Raw genomic sequence first — 20,688 nt, forward strand, 5'->3', positions numbered from 1 at the left:
GGCAGAAGAATTCAGACACCAGTTTGTCAGCCGTAGTGACCGCGCTTTGGTCGGGCACAGCGTATGCCTCCGGCCACTTTGTGAAATAGTCCACCGCGACCAGGACGAAACGATTGCCCGCATCAGTCACCGGGAACGGCCCTAACACATCGACCGCCACACGCTCCATCGGGCTGCCGGACTGTAACGGTATCAGCGGTGCTCTCGCCGGTCTCGCCGGTCCCTTCTTCGCGGCGCAAGCGTCGCAGCAATGTACAAACAACTCCACATCCGTACGACAGCCTGGCCAGTAGAAGCGCTGGCGCAATCTCCGCAGCGTCTTCGTGATGCCGAAGTGTCCCACGCCTGGTGCCCCATGAACCGCCTGCAAGACCGTGTTGCGTAATCTGCGGGGGACCACGCTTTGAGTAACGCAGCGCTGGCCCACCGGGTCCACCCAAACCCGACACAGGACGCCGTTCACGAGCTTCAAGCTACCCCAATTAGACCGCAGTGCCCTGGCGATGGGACCCAGAACCGTGATATCAGCCCAGTCAGGCACCGACGACGACTCTAATGCCCGAATTGCCCACTCAACTTCCGGGTCTGCCTGCTGTATTACACCAAATTGGTCGAACGGCACACAAGTGACGACACCCAGCCCAGGCTCGGTGCGTGTAATCACAGCGCAACGCCCGACCTCCCCGGAGTTTGTTTCAGCGCGCAGACAGTACCTACACTCGGATTGTGCACATGGTCTGCGTGATAGCGCGTCCGCGTTACCATGGCTGCGTCCGGGACGATGCACGATTTGGAAGTCGAACTCCTGCAGCCTGGCCAACCACCTCGCAAGTTGGCCCTCTGGTTCGCGGAAACGCATCAACTATTGCAAGGATGCGTGGTCGGAGCGCAGCAGAAACTGCCCGCCGTACACATATGGACGGAAGTGTTCCAGGCCCGCAACCACGGCTAACAGCTCCCTGCGGGTAACGCAGTAATTACGTTCGGCCTTATCCAGGCGCCGGCTGAAATATGAGACGACGCGTTCAACCCCGTCCTGTACTTGTGACAGCACCGCTCCCAGACCGTGGTCACTCGCGTCCGTATCCACTATAAAGCGTACGTCCATCCTAGGGTATGCGAGAACTGGCGCACTACACAGCTGTTGTTTTAGCGTGCAAAAGGCTCTCTCTGTCTCAGCCGACCAGCGAAATCTCACACCGCCCTTAGTCAAGTTATGTAGCGGAGATGCAATTTCCGCGAAGTTTTTAATGAAACGGCGGTAGTACGACGCGAGTCCCAGGAAGCTGCGTACCTGCTTGACACTACTCGGAGTGGGCCACTCGCGAACCGCCTCTGTTTTTTTTTTGGGTCCGTTTCGATCCCTGCCCCGCTCACTACGTGCCCCAAGAAGTGCACCCGATTCTGCAGCAGGTTGCACTTAGCCGGGTTAAGCTTCAGGTTTGCTGCACGGATCAACCCCAATACGAGCTCCAAATTTGACAGCGCCGACTCAAAATCAGATGCGTGAACCAAAACGTCATCCAGATAAACCACGCACGTAGTCTTCGGGACCCCGTTAAGGACGCGTTCCATCAACCGCTCGAACGTGGCTGGAGCGTTACACAACCCGAATGGTAGGACGGTGAACTGCCATAACCCGGTTCCTATTGTGAAAGCAGTCTTCTCTCTGTCAGGCTCCGCCAGAGGCACCTGCCAGTATCCGCTGCGCAGATCTAGCGAGCTAAACCACGCCGAACCAGACAGTAATTCTAGCGAGTCATCGACGCGCAGTAATGGATACGAATCTACTTTCGTTACCGCGTTAAGCTGTCTATAATCCACGCAGAAACGCCAAGACCCATCCTTTTTCTTTGCTAGTGCGACGGGTGAGGCCCACGGGCTCGTGGAAGGCTCGATCACGCCCATCTCAGCCATCTCGTGCAGCTGTCGTTCTGCAGCCGCGCGCTTCGCAAATGGCAATCGATACGGCCGTAATCGAACTGGCTTAGCGTCGGCCGTGACGATTTTGTGTTCCGCCAACCCCGTCCTCGTGCAGTCTCGCTCCGTACTAGCAAAGGTGTCTCTGAAACGCTCCAACAGGTCCCACAGTTTCCTTCCCTGCGGAGCGGAGAGGTTCTGACTACTACGCTCCCACAATTCATGTACCGGGTCCGTGCTAACTATTTCAGCCATGTTCAGCTTTTTCACCCTCCGCCCGTCCGATGCCGACCCTCCACATAACTCCACAAGTTCACCGTTAAGTGACAACGTACCCTGCCCACAATCAATAACGGCCCCAGTGCTCTTGAGAAAGTCGAGTCCTAAAATACATGGGTCCCCGATTTCCGCTAGCCAGAACCGGTGGGGATACGGACCCTGCCCAAAGTCAACATCAGCTAACCTACACCCCAACAGTTTGACACGCTCCCCGGTAACGGTGGCTAGACAAACCCGTTCGTTTGGCATACTAGGTTGGCAAATCGTAGTATCTGGTAAAACGTCGGGGCGCAACAACGAAACTGATGAGCCGGTATCAATGAGGGCTCTTACCGTGGTCTCACCGAAGCCGCAGTCAACGTACTGTCCGCCGTGTCCGAGGAAACGCGAGGTAAACACAGAGGGCAACGTGTCGTTATCGGGGGCCAACCCGACCCTCATTGGGCGGCCCCATTCCCGTTTCCCGGCGCCTCGCACTGAGATGATTTGTGCCCACGTTGACCGCAGCGCCAGCACACTACAGGACCACCAGGGGGGGCACGAGCTCGCCTCGTCCCGGAGCCGATTTGTTGGGGTGCCCTCCAGGGGCCAGGGCATCCAGACAGGATCAACTCCGCTCTCTCAGCTTCGCACACAGCCGCCTCCAGCGAAACCGGATCAGCCAAGCGAACGTGTGTTTGAAGCTTGCGCGGTTCCAACGCGTTCAGGAACTGACCAAGCGCTAGCTGGAGTTGGACATCACGTGGGAGGGAGGGGTAAGCCTGTTGCACCAGCAGAAAAATTTCGGAAGCCAGGACTGAGATCCGTTCCCCGTGTCCGCGACGCCGGCCAGGCAGGAGTTGTCTAGCGGCCGCTTCTGGCGGTTGGTGACCGAAGCGGGCTCGCAGTGCGGATTTCAGCACTTGAAGGTCGTGGCGATCCTCGGGTGGCAGTTCGACCAGCACGCTCAGTGCCGTGTCCTGCAGAGCCAGGCACAAGTGAGCTGCCGTTTCGCTCCCGGACCATCCCGCGAGCTTCGCCACGATGTCTAACTGCGCTTCGAAACCCGCCCAGTCGGTGTTCCCGTCGAAACACGGCAGGCGTAGAGGCGCGGCTACGTGTGCGCAGGTGATGGGCGCTGTCGTCGATGTTGCGTTGGGTACTTCCCTGCATCTCTCGCGATGTAGTGCCCCCTCCGGCATCCTAGGTTGGCATAACTGGCTTGGAGCGAAGGCAGCCGATCCTGATGTGTCCGTCTCCGCTGGCCCGTCCCCGTGCCTCGTCTGTCCGTTCGCGCGGGTCATCACCAAACCAGGGGCGTCCTCGGCCCCCTCCATCGAGCTTGACTCCGCGGGTCCCGCTGCGGACCTCCACACCGACCTAAGCGCTTTCGTCGTTTGCTTCTTTATTGCCCCTAGCTCAGAGAAACTATGGCCGTCCGCTGTCAGCCGGGGGAAGTTCATCTCTCCCAACTCCCGCTCTAAACGTTCGATTTCCTCCGTCAACCGGTCTCGGAGGACCACTTCTGACACCAATTGTAGCGTGTCGGCGGGAGTGAGAGTACCAGACAGGTGTTGAGTGTTCATCCTAACTCTTTATTGACACAGAAGGGAAAGAGTCACACATTCACTCAACGTTTTTGCAGACCCCTTTACATAAACCGTTCAAACCAGGTCATCACACTCCCAACATAACATAACCACGGTGAGCCTAACAGTGCTAAAATAAACAGGAGTAACTGTACGGAACAGACACGTATGACCAAAACACATAATAAAAACCACATAATAACATAGTCCATCACATTTAAACGAAGAACATTCACTCTTTAACGTGCCGCAAGTGCTCATGGGAGGTAGCGAACTCCATGCTCCACCCCTATAACCAGTGGCAACGCCACAATATTTACAAATGCTTATGTTTTAAGAATATTCTTATTTTTGTGCATTGCCTCTTCCACATTGATTTTCATAATTTCCACACTATCTCCACAATATAGCCTACCATTAAACTAACTCAATTAGCACTGGTAGTACAGATAATCTTTTCTCAGTCATTGTGTGTAGATAAAAATACTGTGTCTTCGATGCCAGTGTGCACAGTTATTAATAATTCAAGAACCTGGGCAGGGAGAAATCTTTCTTTGAAGAGAGGTCCACATTTGGTTCAGTTGGTAGACTTTGCTGCCCTGTGGATCAAACTGCCTCAGTAGTTGGATAATTTTGAAAATGGTTCATCAATATGTATGAATACCAAAATGTTCCTTTTATATATTTTTTATATTCCTTTATTTCTTGATTGTGCAGCTGTGCACTCAAAAGTTAACAGTTAGACACCATGCTGCAATCTAATTGAATTGCAGTATTAGTCACTTCTGATGCATCCTTATGATAGTGGCCACACAGCAAGAGGCTTTTGACTGCATTTGAAAATATTCATTCCTTTGTAGATGCAAAATGTCATATTTGAATCAGGATCAATCCCTGGTGTTTCCTTATGCGTTCTGTAGCAATGAAAGGTTTTCATTCTAATCACTTTAGTCACACAAGTTGTTGATAATATTTGATACTTTAATGTGTGTTACTTTAAAGATGGCCCGCACCATTATTTTCCCTAACTAATGCTTTTCTGTTGGGATGAGGTTTTGACATTTAAAGGTATACAGTTTTTATCTATTTGTCAGAAATGTAATTTTTGTTATCATTAGTATCCCACTGAAACTCCAAGCATGATCTCTGAAGTGTCTCTCTGATTATTCTTGGGATGTCCAACCCGGGATGTCACACTGTAGACAGCAGTGTAATAAAACTAAGAAAGATGTCATCATAGTTGATACATAATTTGAGCCTCTGCCCCCAAAACGCACATGCCAAAAAGCTTTGTTTATCAAATCTAAGAGCTCTTAAAGCTGTTAAATTTGATAAGCCAATACATTCTGTGAAAAGACACTTTGGTCAGCTTCAAGCATTGCTTTGATAAACTTATTTCTGCCATTTAATGAACTAGAGGCAGTTTTACATGCTTTTACCATCTTCTGCCCTTCATCTTGTGACTCTCTCTGTGTGGGAGTAGGACAGTCTGTTTGTCCTCACTCACACATAGTCCACAACACTGCTGACAGACTCCTGATTCACACCAGGAAAAGGACCATCTCTCCCATCATGGCGTACATTCACTCGTTGTCTGATAAATATGGAATAGATACTCAGGTTCAGTTTTGGTTGTACTGCATGAACTGATTCCAAATTACATTAGCTGTATTTTTGTTGTGAACTGAACCTTAACCCTCTCGTTTCTAGTCTTTCTAGTCTAGTCAGTTACCTTGTCCACAATCTTTTACGCAAAGTTTGAATTGTATTTGAGCCTCTGTAGAATGATGATGGTAATGATGATCATGATGATGACGATTAAGGTATTTAAACGTTTTTTACTTCAATCATTTGTATTCCAATATGCATCATTTTGTCAACTCCTTAAAGGGATTCATCTTTTGCCTCCTCCATAGGACACTGCTCCAGTGGAACTGTGCAACATTTAGGTGTTCAGAACACTTCAAAAGAGCAGCAGTAGTTTTTTTGGAGAGCAGGTGCAGAAGATGCAGGGGTTTAACTCTCACCCTAGTGTTCCTGTCACTTGAGCACTGATCTTGGTCGGACACCCACTCCTGGGTAGAGTAGAACTGACTTTCTTTCATTGGCAAACTGCCTGACTGTGAAGTGAAGGCAGCACAAACCTTCAAAAATCTTTTTGTAACCCCTTCCAGTCTTAACTACAGCTTCTTCTAAAATAGCTTTTAGTAGGCAACCATGGTCTAGACTTGAGCAGTTTGCATATGGCAAAACAAACCAGATGGGTATTCCTGTGGGCCTGCCGAATTGACTTTAAAATGTGGTAAAAGGTCAGAAAACCTTCAAAGAACTCTTGTGCAGTGCAGAAATAGTATTAATGAACCAAAAGAGAAATGTCAGAACAGCAAACAGACTACACCAGGCTCACTGGGAGGTGCAGGAAAGAGTAAATGTGAAATGAGAGCTAAGAAATGAATCACTGACAAATAATTATAGCACATGCTATTTGAAAGGAGAGGGGTATATTTATCAGTGGTAATATGTAATATGTGAGTGACATTGAACTATTTGAGTCTGGCAGTGATGGAGAGGTGGAAGAGCAGCGTTGGGATTCTGGAGAATAAAAAATATATCATACGGTTTATGCTGAATACCTTCTACATCCAGTGGAACTGGGAGAAAATTGAATAGATGCTAACTTCTAGAAGCTACAGGGTACCATGACAGGAGAGGAGAGGGAGTACAGCTTGTTGAATAAATAACCACAGAAATACCATGTCCCTAGAGGACACTCTCTCGAACACGTTCGGTCAAAATACCAAGAGAATGCAGCAACAGGAGAAAGTTAGTGAGCCAATTTATTTACTTGTCCTCGTTCGGAACCAAAGCCACATATTGGTGTATTGTGTTTTCTAATCATATTTGTTCTGCCAAGCTTCAAGCTTCAAATGATTTTCTCTGTCATCCCAAGCTCATGCCAGAACCACCCCAAAATATACACATGACCAATCTCTCTCTCTCTCACACACACACACACACACACACACACACACACACACACACACACACACACACACACACACACACACACACACACACACACATTAGGATGTCACTATTGCATACAAACACACAACCTGAAAGGTCTCTGTTATATACACTAATGTGTAAATCCATCAAATACCTGATTAATAAGCTCTCTATTAACCACATATGCTGTAAAGCAATATTTGTTGACCCTACCATCCTATTGCCAGTCCCCTATGATATGCACACAAGAGGCTCATATGCTGCTCAGTCAAAAGGATTAAATTAGTGCAATGCTTATTTAAATGACATGTACGAGAAGCAAGGCTAAACCTTGACAGAGACAAAATGCATTTGGGATTGCCAGGATTGATTAAAGAATCATGCAGTTTCATCATATGGAACATACATTGAATAGCCACTTTATTAGATGCATCCATCTAGAGGCACGTCAAACGTTCTTTAGCCTTCAGAGCCACAGCAATTTGTTGTGCTGTAGAGTCCATGAGGTGTTGAAGTCATTCTGCAGTAATCCTGGCCCATGCAGACAGGACAGCTTCTTGCATTTGCTGCAAATTAGATGAAGATACCAACATGCTCTGAAGAGTGTAAAACTGCTGAGAAGGGATGAACCTGGTTGACCACAATGCTTAGGTAGTCCCGTCTGTCCAAGCACCCATCAGATGATCCAGAATGTGCCTGGTGTGATGGTAGTGTCAAGAAAACATTTCTCTACCATGATTCTAAATCCTGAATTCTAAAACATAAACTGTTTAACACCTGACAAGAAGGACTCATTGATTTGTGCTGTTGTGGTTAAATTCTTACCGATACAACAGAAATCGGGATTCATCTGACCACACAGACATGCTATATATATACATGCATGATATAACTTGTACCTTCATTTGCCCACTGGAGGCTTGCCTTTCTGTTTTGCTCAGACAGCAATGACACTCGAACTGGTCAAGCGACGTGAATGACGTGTTGGGCATTCGGATACATTAGCTGGAGCACCAGCATTGTATTCCACTGCCATTTTATTGAATTGTCTTTACATCCTTCTCTGAACCTATTTGGTGATGTGTTGTTTGAATGTATCGCTGTACGCTCAACACTGTTGAGAAAACCTCACAAGTCTGGTGATTTTGACATACTGGCCCCAGCCATCATGCTTTGTTTAAAGTTGTTCAATATGCTCAAAGTGGACTCACACTGATAATGGTCCATGGAAAACTCACTGGGGACTCCAGGAGCTCGTGTCTAATTTACAGGGACACTCCAATTGTTAATGGGCGGGTGTCTCTAATAAAGTGACCAATCAGAGAACAAAGTGACTGAATAAGTTTACATGTTCAGAATAATAGACCAGAACAATTTCTACCACTTATATCCCTTATGAAATCCAATATTCATAAATACTCAATAATTCAATAATCCAACACGCCCGCAAAATAAATAAACAGACCAGATATCTGGAGCAAGGCATATATCTTGTGCCGGGCTCATTTTTTTATATCAAGGTACACACACACACAGAGACACACACACAAACACAAGCACACACAACTTGCTCCAGAACTGACAAATAAATTATGATTTTGCATGGCCCGCTATTAATAGTTTAATAGTAAATAATTCAGAAAACCTGTTAATAAATCAGAACACACATACAGTTGTGATCAAATTTATTCAACCCCCACTGAAATAAAGTGTTTTGGCCAGTTTGACATTGATTTTGATCATTTCAGTCATCTTATTTACAATTATATCAAAGAGGCACTTATAAATTAGACAAACATAACATAATATTTATGATGGAATAACCACAAATGTCTTTACTGTGCTCACATCATTATCAGTTTTATTCAACCCCCTAGTGACATTATTTTTTAGTACTTAGTACAACATCCTTTTCCAGTTATGACAGCTTTCAAGCGTGAAGCATAGCTTGACACAAGTGTCTTGCAGCGACCTATGGGTATCTTAGCCCATTCTTCATGGGCAAAAGCCTCCAGTTCAGTCACATTCTTAGGCTTGCGCACTGCAACTGCCTTCTTTAGGTCCCACCAGAGGTTCTCAATTGGATTTAAGTCTGGTGATTGCGATGGCCACTCTAGAATGTTCCAGCCTTTCATGTTCAACCATGCTCTAGTGGACTTGGATGTGTGCTTCGGATCATTGTCCTGTTGGAAGGTCCAACGTCTCCCAAGCCGCAGGTTTGTGACTGACTCCATCACATTTTCCTCCAAGATCTCCTGGTACTGAAGGGAATTCATGGTACCCTGCACACGTTGAAGCTTTCCTGTACCATTAGAAGCAAAACAGCCCCAAAGCATAATTGACCCCCCGCCATGCTTCACAGTAGGCAAGGTGTTCTTTTGTTCATAAGCCTGGTTCTTCCTTCTCCAAACATAGCGCTGGTCCATTGTCCCAAACAGTTCTAATTTAGTTTCATCTGACCACAGTACACTGTTCCAAAACCTTTGTGGCTTGTCCACATGACTTTTGGCATACTGCAGTCGACTTTTCTTGTTCTTTGGAGTCAGCAAGGGGGTGCGTCTGGGCGTTCTGGCATGGAGGTCTTCGTTATGCAGTGCGCGCCTTATTGTTTGAGCTGAAACTTCAGTGCCCACATCTGACAGGTCTTTTTTCAGTTCCTTAGCAGTCACGCGGGGATTTTTCTCCACATTACGCTTCAGGTAGCGCACAGCAGTCGCGGTCAGGATCTTCTTTCTGCCACGACCAGGTAACGTTTCCACTGTGCCCTTTAACTTGAACTTGCGAATGATACTTCCGATAGTGTCTCTTGGAATATTTAACAACTTCGCAATCTTTTTATATCCATTGCCATTCTTGTGAAGAGCAATAACCTCTTCTCTTGTCTTCTGGGACCATTCTCTTGCCTTCACCATGCTTGGAAACACACCAGTAGATGTCTAGAAGGAGCTGAGTATCACAGTCCTTTTAAATCTGCCTAATTGGTGCTTATCATGCTTGACTGCTGCTCGTTGACATCCACAGATGTTTTCAATACCTGATGGAAAACACTGGAATGAACCTCTGTTCTTAGGAGTGGTAGTCGTAAAGGGGTTGAATAATTGTGTCAATGAAGAAATCACAAAAAGGCCATTTAATACTTTATGACAAAAAAAATTGATGCTATCTTAGTTGCATTTAGTTCTTTAACAAGTCCTTGTAAGATTTCATTATGAACACAATTACAAATGTGCACTGAATTTCATAAAACCCTTCGCAGCATTGGGGGTTGAATAAATTTGATCACAACTGTATAGTGTGTGCGCTAATAGCTTTATTGGTGTGCGCTACGAGCTTTACCTTGCATCACTTGCAGTGTGTGCGCTAAGAGCTTTACTGGTTTGGTTGCCATGGACAATAAACATCCTTCTGTTCAACCCCCGTCTCCGGCTGCCTCTGTCCCAACGCCTCCGGCGTCACATGATCTTGTTGGTCAGTTAGACCATGGGAACAGAACATCTAATGACATTCATCAGGCAAGTAGTCCTCAATACCTACAACATACAGTGGTAATTAGACACGCAGTCTGATAATGATACCAGATCACTCGTACCCAGCTCCAGTGCTATGGAGAGGTTGCGCTAACAGTGTTTCCCTACTCTAATATGCCCAGACCTACTCAGCAGGTTATCCTACAACCCTTTAGGAAGATGGTTTAAATGTGATAGAACACAATGAACACAGATTTTAAATTGTTAAATTGTTAATTGTTATAACAATTATATTGTTATTCGCTTACCCATCCAAATAATTGGAATCAGGTGTATAAAATTTATCACCTAGGCATGCAGACTGTTTTTACAAACATTTGTAAGCTCAGTGGAATTATGATAGGATGCCATCTGTGTAACAAATCCAGTAAAAATTTCCTCACTCCTAAATATTCCACAGTCAACTGTCAGCTGTATTATAATAAAATGGAAGTGTTTGGGAATGACAGCAACTCAGCCATGAAGTGGTAGGCCACGTAAACTGATGGAGCGGGGTCAGTGGATGCTGAAGCACATAGTGCAAAGAGGTTGCCAACTTTATGCAGAGTCAATCACATGCAAACTTCATGTGGCCTTCAGATTAGCTCAAGAACAGTGCACACAGAGCTTCATGGAATGGGTTTCCATGGTTGAGCAGCTGCATCCAAGCCATACATCACCAAGTGCAATGCAAAGCGTCGGATGCAGTGGTGTAAAGCACGCCACCACTGGACTCTAGAGCAGAGGAGGTGCGTTTTCTGGAGTGATTAATCGCACTTCTCCATCTGGCAATCTGATGGACGAGTCTGGGTTTGGCGGTTGCCAGGAGAACAGTACTTGTCTGACTGAACTGTGCATTGTGCACAAAGCAAGATCCATAAAGACATGGATGGCAGAGTCTGGTGTGGATGAACTTGACTGGCCTGCACAGAGTCCTGACCTCAACCCAATAGAACACCTTTGGGATGCATTAGAGCAGAGACTGAGAGCCAGGCCTTCGTGTCTAACATCAGTATGTGCACTGAAAAAAATAAAGCATTGGCTCAATGAATTTAGTTTTTTAGATTGAGTCAATGAAAAAAAATTAGTGTAATTGATTAATTCAATTTTATTACATTGAGCCAATGCTTTATTTTTTTCAGTGTGACCTCACAAATGCGCTTCTGGATGAATCCCCATCAAAACACACTTCTAAACCTTGTGGCCTTCACATAAGAGTTGAAGCTGTTCTAGCTGCAAAGGGTGGACCAACATCATACTGAACATTATGGATTAGGAATGGGATGTTACTTAAGCTCATATGTGAGTCAAGGAAGGTGAGCAAATACTTTTGGCAATATAGTTTATATATACGGAATGACTATGTATAGCCCACTTGTTATATTTTATTGTAATGGTACAGCCCTTGACTCCTCCCCTGACTCCTCCCTTGGGCATGTCTGTGTGCATGCTTATGTTTGTTTATGTTCACCTGTGTTTTTGCATGTGCTTTGAGATGTGTGCGTGGTCTTCATCATCATTCGTTACACCTGTTACTTGTACCATTAATGTGATGTGTTGTACTTGTGTTTTGTTTATGTTCTTGTATTTAAGTATGCGTGTTTAGTGTCGTTGCCAGTTCTTGTCTGATACTCTATGTAGACTTCGTTTATGTGTTGTACCATAGTCAATCAATCAATCAATCAAATTTTATTTATATAGCGCTTTTTACAACAGTTGTTGTCACAAAGCAGCTTTACAAGTGCCGAGTCCTAGCCCCCAGTGAGCAAGCCAAGGCGACAGTGGCAAGGAAAAACTCCCTAGTTTTTTGCATGAGGAAGAAACCTTGAGAGGAACCAAGACTCAGGGGGGGAACCCATCCTCCTCTGGCCGACACCGGTCACCATGACAACAACAATAATATAGACAGAATGTAGACAGAATGTAAAAGATGCAATAATGTCCATTTAGACCGAAAAATATGTAATAATGTCCATCATGGTGTGGGCATCCGGTTAGGCAGGAGGTGGCCGGCCAGGATGGATCGCTTGTCTCTCCTCATCTCATTATTCCTCAAGCAGGCGGGCAGCCATGTGGAGAAATGAAACAGGGAAAATTAGCTCTGTATGAGGACATATACAGGACAGGTAAAATTATAAACATTTCTGGAGTGTGGCAGCAACTCCGGCACTAAGTTAAATTATTACAGCCTAGCTAAAAAAAGGCAGAACCAGAAGGTAACATAGGCTTGGGGGCATTCTGAGACAATGGCATCCGTCCACTGCACTGTCAACAAACTTGAGTGACCACGAGCAGTGACAGGATGACAGCACCAGCACCCCAGTCTACCATAAAACCCTTCGTCTATGAACCCCTGGATCTGTACCTTTATCTAAGGGGGATATTAATTATCAAACGCTAGACTAAATACTGTTGGACTGTAGTGTTATTAATAAAGACGCAAAATAGCAACGTGACAGAAGAACTGACCTACCCAGGATGCCCAAGGGCAAGCACAGCAGGGGGGGTATAAGAACCAGTCTCCCCCTCCTGCCAACCCTCGTGAGACGAGAGCCAGCACCTCGGGGGAGACGTGCTGGAGTTCTGCCCCCATGTTTTTCAAGTACTTGAGGGATTGCTCCCCTGCAGAGTTGGAAGACAGGCTAGCCTGCTTCTTTAGGGACATTTGCAACCTCTCTGACTCCTAACTAATGGCTCACCCGAGCAATCCAGGAGGGCTCCGCCCCTAGTCAGGGAGGGGCTTGCTGCTCCCGAACTGTTGGACTGTATTCCCACCTCGGAGTCAGAAGAGGATGGACAACCTCGGCACCCCAGAAAGGATTCCCCTGAGCCCTTCCTCAAGGTTCCCTTCTTCCCCAAGGAGGTGAAGTACTCTGAGGAGGGCGGTACTGACAGTGGGCAGTCTCCACACCTGGATGAGAGCCTCTCCAGCACTTCTGAAGAGGAAGAGGCCACCGCCACACCGCATGCAGCCACCCAGACCCTAGACTGAGGAAGAGCACACCCCATTCTGGAGGAGGGGGTATCAAAGGACACTGACCCCAAGAGCGAGGAGCAGGAGAAGCCCCATTGGGGGACCTACCCACCAGCCACCAATGGTCTGTCCCCTTGGCCAAACCCCAACACCCAAGGGACCTATACCCACACCTGGAGTATCCTGGTTCCGGCATCTCTGTGCTCTAGTCCTGTCCTTCGTCGCGGGTTTGTGGCCAAGCTGCTGGCGCTGGGTACTCCACAAAAAAGCGCCCCTTTGGGGGATCATGGTGATACCTCCCTTGGGCATGTCTGTGTGCGTGTTTATATTCGTCTTGGTCCACGCTGATCTGTGTTTATAGGCGTGTATTGGGGTGTGTGCATGTTCATCGTCATTCGTAACACCTGTTCCTTGCTCCATTAATGTGATGTGTTGCACTTGTGTCTTGTTTATTCTCTTATATATTTAAGCATGCACGTTGTGTATCATCTTTAATTCTTGTAAGCTACTTGTTCCTCTACATAATCTTAGATCATTTGTTGTAGTATTAGTCATAAAGACGCAACACAGCCTTTTTTCATCTTTGCATCCTGTCCCAGACCTGCTTGCTGTGAGATGGCCATGAACCATACACTTACTAGGAACTTAGGAACACCATACTAATACTAGTTTCCAGGGGCATCTCTACTTCACTGTAGAGAGATGTATGTAGCATACAGAGGTGGGGACTCGAGTCACATGACTTGGACTCGAGTCAGACTCGAGTCATTAATATTAAGACTTTTGACTTGACTTGAAAAAATATTCAGAGACTTAGACTTGACTTGGACTTTTACACCAATAACTTGGGACTTGAATTGGACTTGAACCTGTTTACTTGCAAAGACTTGATTTTTTTACCCCAAATCTAAATTTTAAAACGCATATTAATATTTATAAAGTTCGCTCCATTAATTTCATTTCCGTCCTTCTGACGCAGACCGGCCTTACACCAGATTCTGTGACCGTCGAGTTTTGTGACCACAGGGGGTGCTATTTCACAGTTTCTGTTCAGAGGCACAAACGCTTTACGAATGCTACGTAAACTACGCTGATGCACTTTCTTTACTCGTTTTGTTGGTGTCCACGAGCCAAAATATGACAAATGTTTATATTTACATTTATCGTCTCTTAATTACATAAATGTACTTAAACAAGATTTACCATCCCCTCACCATTGCAGACAACAAAGAAATCATGAATGGGATGTACAGGTGAGCCTTTTTAACTGGGGTCACCAATTCTGACGGCAGCCATCAGAATATGTGACCCCACTGAATCTCCAGGTAACAATAGTAGCCTACACTGTGACCCCACAATAACAGAAAACAATGAAAAAATAACCCTAACCTTTTATTAGTCTATATTTAAACATTTTATCCAAATGTTTAGAATAACCATTCGTAATGACAGCATCTTGCTTACGATGAAGCTTGCTATTTTCGTGTAAAATGATGTAACGAAACATTCTTGTTTAAGTACATTTATGTAATTAAGAGAAGATAAAATGTAAATGATCTGTCATCTTTTGGCTGGCGGACACCAACAAAACGAGTAAAGAAACACATCAGCGTAGCATTCGTAAAGCCAGAGGCGGTCTTTGCATAGAGGCGTGGCTAGGCAACTGCCTTGGGCCCCTCCCACTGCAGCCCACTGTAGGGGCCCCCTCACTAGCTAACTTATTTCTCGCATATTAATGTTGATGGGCCCCCTAGCTAATGTCGCCTTGAGCCCCCAAATTGCTAAGTCCGCCACTGCGTAAAGCGTTGGTGCCTGTAAAAAAAAAGACTCGAAAGGACTTCAAATTCCAAGTTTCAGACTTGGGATTTGACTTGACGGTTGCTTGTCTTGACTCGAGACTTGACTTGAGTTGACTGTCTTTGCTTGAGACTTGACTCGGGACTTGAGGATAAAGACTTGGACTTACTTGAGACTTGCAAAACACTGACTTGGTCCCACCTCTGGTAGCATATGACCTATGTAGAGAGACCTATGTAGAGAGACCTATGTAGAGAGATCTATGCAAGAAGAGTATACATTACTAAGAGGATTCTATGACACATTACTGCAGGAAAGCAATAATGTATAAGGTAGTTGTGTGCATTACCACAGATATTTAAACCAAACTTCAAAATTTATATTAATAAAAGTAATCAAATATTTGGGCATGTTTTTCAAGAGAGTTCACCATGCTGCATAACTGTCCACTAAGACTTCTTTATTGCTGTTGCATGATGGGAGAAGCAGAGACTTTCCATACCTGATAATGACTACAGTTACAACAGGGAGAAACAGACAGAAGAAAATGTTAATTTGCTTGTTTGTAGAGAACAAATGTGCACTGCTGTGTGGTGCTTTGGGGTTGTGTAGTGTGGTAGTCATTACACAAATTATGATGTAGAAGAGGTGAGTCTTGGGACATGATAAATGGATAATGAGAAGAAAGTCCAAATTTAATTCTCTCCTATAAATGCTGGTTTGGCTTAGTACACAGTAAATGACCCATAGCAGCCTACATAGAAATGCATATACACATTCACTCACCAGCTATTTTATTAAGAACATCTGTATACCTGCCTGGTCATGTAATTATCCTGTCAGCCAATCGACAGTTGTTCTACATATACAATCAAGAGCTTTAGACAATGTTTACATCAGACATCAGATTGTGGTGGTGGTGGGGGGGGGGGGGGGGGGGGGGGGGGGGGGGCTGTGTTGCTTTAACCATGGCATGACTATTGGTACCAGCTCCACTGAATTGAATAATTCAGAAAGTGCTGATCTGAGATTGTCATGCACAACAGCCTAGAGTTCACACAGAATGGTGTGAAAAAAAAAACCTGTGGGCAAGAGGAACACAGCAAATGCAACATTTGGCAATGGTAACTCAAAGGACCTGGTCGACCCCACGCTTTACAACCCCGGTAAGCAGCAAAGCCTCTCCAAGTGCCAACACCTCTACGTCTGCATTGGACAGATGACAACAAGAGAAGCCAATGTCAGGTTCCTCGCCTGTCAGCCAAAAATCAGGAACGTGAGGCTACAGGGGGCATGTGCTCAACTAAACCGGGACAGTTGGAGATTGAAAAAACTTTGCCTACGTTCATGAATCTCCATGTCTCATGCAACATGCAGACGGAAGAATCAACCAGCATTTGGCATAAACAGCACGTATCTATTGACGCAGCCGGTCTTGTTTCTGGCTGGTGATGGTGGTGGTGTAATGGTGTGTGGAATGTTTTCCTGGCACACATTGGGACAACTAATACTAATCGAGTATTTCTTGAATGTCACAGACCGCCTAAATATTGCTACTGACTGTGAACCCCTTTTATGGCCACTGGTTGAAAAAGATTTTGTCCCATGCAGAGAAAATACCTGTAACTTATGTGTCATGGAGAGCCAGGGAGAGGAAGCTGAGAGAACAGTGCACAACACAGAACATTTTTTGTGCAGACAAAAACACAAGGGCTGCCCGAGGGACAGGTGCGGCAGTCTGGTCCCTGTACACATAACAAATGTCTCTCCTGTCCTGGTGCTGCGGCAACCGATCCAGCCACTGGTGATCAGTCAAGCCAGGGGCGACAAAGCCAGCTTGAGTCAGCCCGTCAAGCCCATAGCGACAGGTCAAGCCAGCGGCGACCGATCAAGCCAGTAGCCTCTTCCTAACCACGGCCTTATCCACACTCCCTGTCCAGGAACAGCACGTAGTACCAAGGAAAGGCCCGGAAACACATTCACCAATAATGTCACAAATGCACTCTTTTACGTACAGCAGGAATTCGCAGAAGCGCAGACCAGAATATGAATGACAACACATGAGTACGGCCCTGTTTAAGCGCCAGACCACAACTGCAATAAAAAAGGACTAAATGAGGATTAAATGACCAAAACAAAGTTATGGTGAATAGGAATATATTTGTTAGCACTGAGTAAATTCTTAGGAATGCCTAACAACCCACGGGTAACTACCCTGAAAGAAAACTGTATAACCCCACCGTAACTGGCATGTTCCAAAACATTTTATCTCCAGTTTTTGTATGCTCTCAGCCTGGAGCCAGTATGTTCATGCCTCAAAGCTCATTATTGGAAGTGTGTTTAACATGCACACAGTGTTTTCAACTGCTCACTTGGTTAGATTAACGCTGATGGACCGGCCCCATGCTCACCAAACGAAGACTGCTAAGAGACGTACCGGCCTGTATGTAACGTACAGGAAGATGTTTGGACTGTTTCAGACAGTAATTCTATTGTCATATGTAATATTACTTGTGATGAAAATGTATGTATGTTAGTTATGTTACGTTGAATTGTTGATCATGTCGTCCAGTAAGCGTACGGTACATGGTCGTCTCACAGCAACGGGGTCTGAGTTCGATTCCCAGAACGTTTGCATGTGTGGGTTGCTTGTGGTGTCCTCCCACAGACATGTGTTAGGTTGATCCGTCACTCTAAATTGCCTGTGTGGCAACATGTCCATGGTGTACCCCGCCTTTGCCTGATATTGTTGGGATTGGCTCCAACCACTATTTTTATCAGTGGTTCAGAAGTGATGTTCACATATCTGTCATATCTGTTTCCACAGTTTCAAGATTTCAAAATAACCTCAAATGCTTCATCACATTTCATTTTCATTTTCCTTGTGTGGCAATGTTATAAGTAAATGGAATTCAATTCTAAAGTATTACAGAAATATCAGAAAGCTGAAAATATCACTCAATAGTGAAAATATTACATTACTGGTGAGTCTTAACCTACATTACATATAAGTATTTCAGAAAACCCCTCAGATATTTATCACTCTTACCTTACTTCACCTATTTCTGTACGTAGCACAAAGCCTACACATTCTATTCATCTTCTCATTGCTCTAAACTAGTCTTGAAAAAGCCACACTTTGGCCACACGTGTGGCGTCTTCCATAGATAACAAGAGAAGCAATTCAGGGAGGAATGCAGTTTTCTGATGGAGAAATAAAAGGATGGCCTGCCTCTGAACCTCTCATAGCGGCATCGAAATGCAGCCGCTGCCATTCTGCTGAGATTAGATTAAACTCCGCAAGGCGGTAATGTGATGGCATTTTAGCAGGCTGAGATGAATGACCATCTGCTTTTGGCCAACACTCTGATTCTCTTTCTCCTCTCTTCTGTCACTCATCCTCTCTGTTTTGTCTGTGAACACTTTTAGCATAGGTTCCTCTCCCTTAGGTTTTAGCTGTTGAAAAGCATGAATCATAAACATGCAAGATTAAAGCAATGAGTCTCAGATGTGGAGTTTTGAAAACTGGAGTCAAACACCAAATGGCTGAAATACATTGTGGGTGTATTTGGTTGAAGGCTACTCAAGCAGACAGCCATATACACCCTGTTCATTCTTGCCTGCATGATATTAATTCCTTATGTCACTTTGTGCAGAAACCACTGGATCCGAACTATGTACCTCAAGTGTTGCAAGAGAGGGAAAAAAACAGATGGTGTAGGTGCGTGGGTGTGTGTGTGTGTGTGTGTGTGTGTGTGTGTGTGTGTGTGTGTTGGGGGGAACTGTCATGGGAGGGTGAGGCACTGCTTCTGCTTCAATAGTCAAGTATTTTTGCAGAGTCACCATGACCCTGTGACATTTACCCACCATGGCAGTGAAGTCCCTCTGGTCAGCTGCTAGTCCCCATGCAGCAGGTCACTAAATGCTCACCCTCTGTCAGTTGACTCAACCAGCTCTTCTCACGCATCCAGCTCTTCATACCCATCCGGCTTTTCACACACTCATACAGGTCTCCATGCACAATGCTCAGAATTAAGTCTCCAAGGGAGGGAGGAACAGGAAGGCAGATGTTATGATGGGCTCTGCCCAGAACCAGTCTATCAGAGTGACATTTCAAAATGGGAACTAGGGATGTAGGAGGCTGATAAGCACCATAACTGCACAACCCACAAAGAAAACACATATTGACTCTGCATTCTGTGTGATTACAGAGACAGAAAAGTCACACTGAAGTTTCTTTTGTTGGGTTGTTTGCATTATACGTTTGATGTGGCCTACATTTAATAGTAGTGCTCCAAAAATGTCCCTCATCCTCAAAAAAAAAAAAAAAAAAAAAAATTCAGACAATTCAGACATTTGAGATGACTTGTGCAAACCTAAAATTAATGGTAATGTTAATGTGCGGTGCAAGGTGGCTGCCAATTTGCAAGCAAATCAAATTATTGGGTGAATGATTAAATGAAAGGTTATCATACATTATGGTTCCTTTTGTGACTTTCCCTTGTGAGTTGAACTATCATAGGACAAAATTTTCTAGTTAATCCTCAGTAAATGGTGAAGTACATTGAACATCAATCAAATACTGCTAATGTGAGGGAACAATGGTTGGCTTATTTTGAGTTGGTGATTACAGAATTTGTTACAGAATTGTAAGTCTATCAGCATCTAAGTTAACTAGAATTGCAATCTCCATGTGCTTTTATCAGGTCTACTCCTATCCGTCATATAGTTGCTATACACCACAAACTCTGCACTATACTTCCTACCCAGAAACACGTACAGTAAGCAGCTAAAACTGAATCTTGAGTTCACCCCTAGATCCATAAGTAATGAATTCATATATATGTAACAAAAAAGTGACAAAGTCGTAAAGGAAATGAGCCATAAGGACAGTTAACCCTGCTGGAAAACATTTGATGTGACATGCATACAAACTGATTGCTTAATCATAATAACATATCAGCAAGCTTTTCATCCAAACAAGACACACTGTATACAGCAGGGGTGGTCAACCCATCAGAGACCAAGAGTCACTTTTTTACTGTGTTACGGCAAAGAGCCAGATCATACATGGGCATGTAAATTGTTGACGGGGGGGGTTGTAATGGACAAAAAATAAGTATTATATCGCGATCGATCGATCGCCAGTAGTTGGCGAATTAGTAATTCGTGTGAGCGTGTGAAGACAGTCAAATGCGTGTTTTCCACAGACCGTTAGTGCAGGTGAGAGCGGACCGGCTGGGGAGCCGCATGAAACCAGGCAAAGAGCCGCATGCGGCTCGCGAGCCGCAGGTTGGCCACTCCTGGTATACACGATCATACAAGCCCTTACATTTACAAGAACAATCCTTTTATAACATCAAAAACAGACATGTTATTTAAGCTTTCCTTTTGCATCAATGTAACATTGCAGACATTGCACAATCAATAGGTGGACACATATGCTGAGGGGACGGATCTTTATCCAGCGAGACTCGTTAACCATACGAGACTGATGCAGCATAGTGAGGTGTCGGTCGCGAACGAACCGGTTCAAAGAGCCGGCTCTTTTAAGTGAACGACGAGAGCTGGTTCCCCTTTAAGACCAAGCCGGTTCCCCTCTAACTGCGTTCACACCGAAAGCGACGAGAGCAAC

This window comes from Brachyhypopomus gauderio, chromosome 2, assembly GCF_052324685.1.
Source record: "Brachyhypopomus gauderio isolate BG-103 chromosome 2, BGAUD_0.2, whole genome shotgun sequence".
NCBI classification, from domain to species: Eukaryota; Metazoa; Chordata; class Actinopteri; order Gymnotiformes; family Hypopomidae; genus Brachyhypopomus; species Brachyhypopomus gauderio.